This window comes from Brassica napus, chromosome C2, assembly GCF_020379485.1.
Source record: "Brassica napus cultivar Da-Ae chromosome C2, Da-Ae, whole genome shotgun sequence".
NCBI classification, from domain to species: Eukaryota; Viridiplantae; Streptophyta; class Magnoliopsida; order Brassicales; family Brassicaceae; genus Brassica; species Brassica napus.
This window is the reverse complement of record NC_063445.1, coordinates 8,150,428-8,158,919: the sequence shown is the minus strand read 5'-3', so window position 1 is coordinate 8,158,919 and position 8,492 is coordinate 8,150,428.

Genomic DNA, 8,492 nt, shown 5'->3' with positions numbered 1-8,492 from the left:
TGGGATGGCCTCATCCGTTATTGGCGCCTTCCTGATTCCATTAGAATCACCCAGGCTTGCTCTAACTCCCGTAACACGGTCGACGAGCACGGAAACGGGCCGATGCTTCACACTACGGGCCAAAAACCCCACGCCGGTGTCCGTTTGGAAATGGTAATTAAATATTTTATTAAATAATTTTTTTAATATATATATTAATTTATTCTAACTTTCTTAAATGTTTTTTAGGCCAAAGAGACGGGACATCTCCCGTCTCTTATGGAACTTTACGAGAGGACCTACAAGAACAAGGCGGGCGTAATTGTAGATGGCAAGTCCGAGCAAATCTACAACGACGTAGTTGCTCGGGTTGAAGACCGCCAGACTCAGCTGACCCAGCAGTCTACCGATGGATTACCCGTCACCTTATCCACACTTGAAGTGGATAAGATTTACGAGGAGGTAAATTTTCAAAAAATTAATTTTTTATTATTCATTTAATTTAACTTTAAATTTTTACTTACAATATTTATTTTTTGTTTTTAAGGTTGTCCCTAAAAAAAGGGACGGACGTTGGGTATTGGTTCCGTCAACGATGTTCCGAGAGCGACATCGTCTTATGGTCAGCGACGGGATGATGAAGTCACTGAGCTGCGTAGAGAGTCCGCTCAGCTGCATAACGAGTTGACCGCGACAAAATCTCGTATGGGTGGAGTCGAGGGCTTCTTGGACGTTATTGCGGCCACAAATCCGGAATGGGAGTCCATGTTGAGGAACATGCGACAACAACATCCCATTCAAGACGAGTCATCCGACGTACATAACGAGGCGGATGTTACGAGGAGGAGTGATGAATTCTACCTGGCGATAAACGACCCTTAGTTTTTTTTTCCGGTTGTTGTATTATATAAATTCAAAACTTATTTATATATAAAATATTTTCATATTGATTTATTTTTATTTTAAATTTTAATTTATTATTAAATTAAATAATTTTAATTATTTTTTAATTATATTTTTAAATTCTGTAAAATAATAAAAACAAAGTAAATTCGTAGCTAATGTACGACCTCTTTACGTGGAAACCTTACGAGGAAATGACGAGAAATACTAAACGAGTATTTTACGAGGAACCATTTACGAGGAAATAACGAGGAAAGATTTACGAGTATTTTACGAGGAAATCCTTTCGTGGTTGTTACATGTATTTTGCGAGGAAACTCTTTCAAGGTATTTACGTATAGATTACGAGGAACTCGTTTCGAGATATTTACGAGGAAATATAGAGACGTCCTTACGTGGAATATTGACGTGGTCTTTACGACGAATAGCTCTACTTCGTCTTTACGACGAAATATATTCATCGCTAAGTTACGACGAATTAGCGAGGAAATATGTGTTACGACAGACGAGTAACGAGCAAACGCGCTTCCTCGCTAATTCGTCATAAAGCTTCTTTTACGACGAAATAACGAGGAAAACAGCCCTCGTTAAGATTATGTTTTCTTGTAGTATAAAATTGTTTATATAAAATAATGGTTGGTCTTAAAATCATGGAAAACATGGCAAGTAATCAGTTCTCAAATAATATTATAGATTACGCTACGAAAGCCTCACTCGTTGACATAAGTAGGACCCAAAATGATTTATTATCAGTTTTAGGTGGGATTTAGTTTGAGATAACTGCTCAAAATCATCATCTCAAAAGAAGATATTAAAATATTATATCAGAAATCTTAAAAGAGCAACACTAATATATATTATAAATTTGTGCTAATCTAGTTATCATCAGTTGCTGGATGTAATTTTATGAGAGAGTTATAATCATGATTTTTCTTTTAGGGGATTGATAGTTGATGATGAAGTATCCTCGTTTTATGTTGTGATTATTGCTTATTCTTTAGACGATAAATCATAATGAATAATAAAATAATTAAGAAATAAAATTGTGTTTTCATTAAAAAATATAATGTGATTTGTAAGGGAATATACTTTGCAATTCTTTCGAAAATGATGATTTTTTAGGAAATTGCAAAAATGGTTTTTCTCACTAATCAAATTACTCCGCAGTTTTCTCGCAAATTTGTGATGGAATATTTTTCTTTGTAAATTTACGAAGGAACAGTTTCCCATGCAATTTCTTGAAAATTTGCGAGAAATAGTTATCTTGAAAATTCTTTGTAGTATTTCCTCGCAATATCCTAATTAGTTTTTAGCAAATTTATTAGGTACATGGTGCAAAATCTGTCGTAATTCTCTAAAAAGACTTGCGAGGGATTTGTGTAATTTATTTTTAAATCTCTTGCAAAACCTTTGCAACTATGTAATTGCGAGAGAACTAAACAACTCCATCACAACTCCCTAGCAAATTTATGAAAGTTTTGCGAGGCATTTAAAATATTCCTGCCACACCTTTCCCATAATATCTAGGGAATTGAGACGAAACTGTATATATTATTTAAATAAATATAAATAAAATAAAATTTGCAAATACATCTAATAATATTTTCATAACTAAAATAAACATAAGTTTGAAATTCATTACAGAAAATTAAAATAAATATTAGTTTAAAATAAAATACAAAAAATAAACATCTTTCGAATCATCCTCGGAATTGTTGTCTTCGGCTTGAGAATTCCCGAAAAGCATGGTAGTAGTCTAGAGAATGGTCGCAATCCGGCTCGATATTCTTGTCACTTTCCCAATCTCCGGATCTTTGTGATTGAACATTTATGCCTATAATGCGTATATTTCATATTCTGAAACTATTTTTCTTTGTTTTTTATATGTTGAAAATTCTATTAACTTTCGTCTATTTATAAAATTTTAAGAAAATTTGCGAGAGGCTTGCGTAATAACTGCGAAAAAATTGCAAAAGATATTTCCCTTGCAAATAATTAGATACCCATATTCAAAACATGTTTTAATTTATTCAATTTAGGATGAATCAGGTATGACATGCAAATCCTTCGCAAATCTCTCGTAAATGTGGGAAAGAATTTCGATGAACCAAGTATAACATATAATTTTTGCAAATCCCCAAAATATCTAGCGGATCCCTTGTAAATTTCCAAATCTATTTTTTGCAAATTTGTGAAGGGATTTGCTAAGGATATTTTTTGCCTCACAATTCTTTTATAGTTTCATCGCAAATTTGCGAAAAAATATTTTTTTCTAGTAAATCGATAGTTTTTTATAGTGTGTTTTCTTTTTTCTTTTTTCTTTTTTCTTCTTTGACAGCGCAAGAAAACTATGGTTAGAACATGAAAATAGGTATGGTTAAAAATTTGATAAAAAAAAAAGGTATGGTTAAAACACGTAAAGAGATGAAATTTCTGCTTTATATACTGCCATATATCAATAAATTGGATATTCCTAAAACAAATACGTATAGATACAGATGCAATGAGTCATATGATAATGACATTTTCCCCACCACCTCACACTTTCTGTCACTTATTCAAAATCTTTTACCAAATTTAATTAATTAATTGGATATACATTATTTTATTCGTATTTACAACTCGTTAGGGGATATCCATCCCTTCTCAGTTATCACTTATCAGTAAGAAAATCGTAACTAATGCATGATAAGAAAATATTTTTTTACAGTTTGGCTTATAATTTATAATTCATATGTGTTTTAATGTTGTATGTATTGTTATTCCATTAATCCAGTCACATGACCAAAAAAATATAGTTTCTATGCAACTTTTCATCGTGGGCGAACTTTTTTATCTTTTAAATGATGAGAAAATAATAAAAAAATATAAGTGTAATCTGACCGGAATAGTGGAATATCAAGTAAGACTTGATCAATTAAATTTAGGCCATGACAACGAGAGAAAATTATGATACAAAAATCTAAAATTTTGCCTACTTAAGATGGCGGGTCAAAGCGACTACCTCCATGTTATAAATTATCATCAAGGCTTACACAGCCGTGAACTGAGCAAATCTTTTATTTTGTTCATCAAGCGTTTATTAACAAATTTTGTTCGGTCTAATTGAGGTAGCGGGTCAAATCGGCCATCTCACAGGCTTTCACAGCCGTGAACTTGAGCAACAAAAAAAGTTTTTTTTTTCGTTTATCTAGACTTTATTAATAAAAATTAAAATGTGCACGAATACAATTCTAGAGTTGAAAAGGTTTAAATGGCGGTTTAAGAGGTACGGACGTCAAAGTTGCAAACTGACGAATTAACAGATAAAATATGAGAATCACACTTCACACACATAAAAAATTAAGAAAAAACAAAATAAACGACTAAATCACCAAAACATCCTACTAAACATTCACTTACAAAACATGAAAAAAATTTAAGCGAACAATCGATTTCAAGTTTGAAAAAAGTTAAGAAAATTATATTACACCCAAAAACAGTTTTAAATTTTTTTTTAACAGTTTTAAGTTTTTATTAATATAATAAGGTAGTTCTCACTACTAAAATAGTTTCCTTTAACTAAAACGTAAGTTTTGCTAAAATCTAACTAAATAGGTGTGTACTACACTAACTAAATCTAAAAGATATAATATACATTTTCTTAGTTAAGAATAAACCAAATTGGGTTCCATGTATTTTCTTCTTCGTTTCTTCCTCTTGAGTTCTTTATTTTTTTTCTTTTGTAAAATGAATGTTAGTTTTTCAGAACATTTTTTTCCAGAAAATATGTTCATAATCAATATCTTTATTATCCAATGTATCTTTTGAGATGTGTCAAACTATATCTTTGATGGTGGTATAATCATGATGTATAAAAGCTCTCTCTCTCAATAGATACACCTATGCCTCAAACTCTAAGACGAGATTTAAAGCCGTGGCACTGGTTCTGAAGCTTTGGAGTTGTAGTAGCTGTGCCCCTTTTTGTCACAGTCACCACTTGTGAGAAGCTTGATAGCAACAATGGTCAACTTTGACATTTGATGTTTGTCAAATCTTTTGAGTTTATACTTCTCGTAAAGTTTCGATCTTGAGTCAAGTTTTAATAAAGTTTGTTTGGTTGCTTGGTATATTAACATACTTTTTCCAAAAATAACTACGACATGAGTAAATTCTCAGATATAGTGTACACGTGAACATCGTTACAACAATGTACATGTGGACATCGTTAAAACATGTACCTTTAAACATAGGAACACGTGGACACGTCGAGCCAAAATCATATCCATGTGGTTACTCAATATACTCGTGTACATGAACAAGATGTACATAACAACAAAAATGCAACATGGAGTTTGTTTACTTTATCCGAATGAATCAAAATTTAACACGAACATGATGTACATCTCCAAATCTATCTGAAGGAATCAAAGTTTACACAATTAAAACAATTTAGACTTTTCTTTGAATTCTCATGTGGCATAAATTTTGTGTACATATATTTACCATTTGAACATACAATGTTGAAACTTGTAAATCTATGTTACAAATTCGTAAATCTCTAATTGAATGTTGCACCATGGTAAAATGTACATGTCGATATTGGTAAACAAGTGTACATGTAGATATGTTTATTGTTGAACTACTTGTAATATTTCAAAATGTACAAGTCGATATTGGTAAACAAGTGTACATGTGGATATTAAATCTTGGTGTACATGTCGATATTGGTAAACATGAGATATCATATGTATGTACACATGAGCAGTTTTTGTATGTACACATCGATGTACATATATGGATAACATACTAGTATACACCGGTGTACATGTGATTCATTGTACAAGTGGACAACGATATGTGTGTACATTTGAATGCTATTTAAATTTGCAAATGTTATAACTTACAAATGAATGTTATATATCTTTATGGAATGCATCAGGCATGAATGGTAGTATTTCTAAACATGGATATTCTAAAGTTACTAATCTTGGGAAACTATGTTGTGCCATCCTATATATATTATCATTGTGTTGTTCTCTTGGGTATCCTATAGACATTTTACCATCATAGCCTTTCTAACCGTGGATATTCTAAAGTTACTAATCTTGGGAAACTTTGTTGTACCATTTGGGCTTGCTCCTCCCAGGTACCATAAGCATCTCTTCGAAACCATCATCATCGTGGAATAAAAAGCAAAGGATGTCTCGTTTCATGTACATATGAATCATTGTACATGTGGATAGTGTATGTACAACATATCATGTACATATAAATCATTTATTTTTCATGTTTTTTAATGAGGGGCATTTTCGTAATTTTAACTTCATCTTCCCTAAAATCAATTAGGGTTTTCTGCAATTTCCCTCTATGGCCGCTAGCCATTATTCTCACCTTAATCATCCATTTTTTCATGCTTATTATACCTTTAATCTGTAGAAATATCATATAAGACACGATTTTAAGATTTAAATGATTTTATTTCTACAACAAAAACATAAATCTTGCTTCTTCTTTTTATTACTGTCACAGCGCGAGGCAGATTAGTTGCGAAGCACGGCGTGAAGGAGGAAGCTCTCCGACAGCATCCGGCAAAGCCGTTTCCATCACCGATGTTTTCATTATATGGTTACACCATTGCTTCCATTGTTACAAAAAATAAGGAAGAATATGAAATACTGAGTGGGTCCACTTACTTATATCTAAACTATACTTTAGTTAAAAAAAAAGAGAGAATAAGATAGAAGAAAGTTAGAAGAAAGTGTCTAAAGATCTGAAAATCTACACATCTCTCATTATATTGTTTTCAACACACCAAAGCCACAAGAAATTCTGTTGCTACTCAAGATTTGGTTTCAATATCCCACCTACAAAGATTAAAATCTCAAAATCGCAATCACATAATACAATCTAAAACTTTAAGCAGTCTACAGAAGACATATACTAAACACTAAAGAAAAGATCAACGAAATGCAATAAACCCGAGAAAACCCCCAAACGGGATCAAGAAAACAATTGATTGGAAACAGGAAAAAAAATCAAACTGAATGTCATTGCTACGTACATATCCATTTCCTTATCCATTTTAAATTTCATCACATACACCATTGTATACAATGAATTAGATTGTCTTTGTTCACATAGTATAATATCTTTGTTGTTTACTACATGACTACATTTATTAATCTTGAATTTGATACACTTCTAACGTTTCGACCGTCACCATTTGTGCAAAATTCTACGCCTACTCTTGAAGTGTGAATTTAATCTTTGTCTCATGGGTAGACCTTTTTATTTGAACATTCGAAAATTTATTTATCATTTCTCTATTAACCACATAGTTTTTCCTGTATTTTTTCCTTACTAACACCGATATAAGAAGCCACTTTAGTGCATATTATTTAGGGTTTTTTGCCAAAACTAACCCACAACTTGATTTTAACCCCAAACCTATATCCAAACTTGAATCAAATGCAAAACTAACCTAAAAGCTTAGTGAAATTACAGCTCAGCCCCTTGTGACCAAACAAAAAAACAGAAGCCATTTTTACGAATATAGCCCTAGTAAATCGTCTGAGTCGTCTCAGATGTTGGAAGTCGTTTGGACGACAGAAGTGTAAGTCATCTGGTACCGGTTTATTTTAAAAATAATTTATAAATCTTGTAAAAAAATATTTTGATGCGTGAAAGATAAAAATCAAGTAATTATAAACAGTTTTAAGTGATATAAATTAAGATATGATAAAATTGATTTGTTTTGAAGAAAGATGAGTGGAAGTAGTGAATCATGAAATACTTTGGTTTAGGAGTTTGGCAAACATATGTTGTAGTATTGTATGTATTGTTAGGGTTAGATTTTGGAAAACTAAAATATTTTTTTCAAAAATTAGTTTTCACCTATATGTGTTTATTTATGTGTATAGTAAACACTTTTCAAGTTTGATTTGATTTTATGAAGTCTTTAATTAGATAATTAAGTTTAGGGGTTATGTTTAGGGTGTGGATGACTTATATTTCAGTCGTCTGTTGAATAATTTACTCGGACGACGTATATTTCAGTCGTCCACATCGAACCAAACCTTTAATTTTACCAATGTACGTTTTAACATAACCGGATCATTTTACTCGGACGACTTACATTTCAGTCGTATGGTGAAGAAATTAAAACAGACGACTTACATGTAAGTCGTCCAAATATTCCCACCTAAATTTTTTTTAAAAAATTATTTTCCCGCTTAAATAATTTAAACCAGATGACTTACTTGTAAGTCGTCTGGAAAGTCTTCTATTTTAGTTTCCTGCTAAAAATATTAAACTCTTCTGGACGACTTACATGTAAGTCGTCTGTTTTAATTTTTTCACCAGACGACTGAAATGTAAGTCGTCCCGGAAGTCGTCTGAGTCAAAAATATTTAACCTAATTGGATTTTTTGTCTCCCTATATAAAGAAAAATTTACACATTCTCTCTCCTCCTCTCAAATGGCTGCAACAAAAATGTAATGTTCATCATTCTAAAACTCTCAAACCTCTCTCTAATCTCTTTGACTTGAAAACACCAAACTTTATATGAATTTTTCAGTTTTGTCTCATGTATTTCTTACTAATCTATCTCTTTTGCATTTTTTTAATC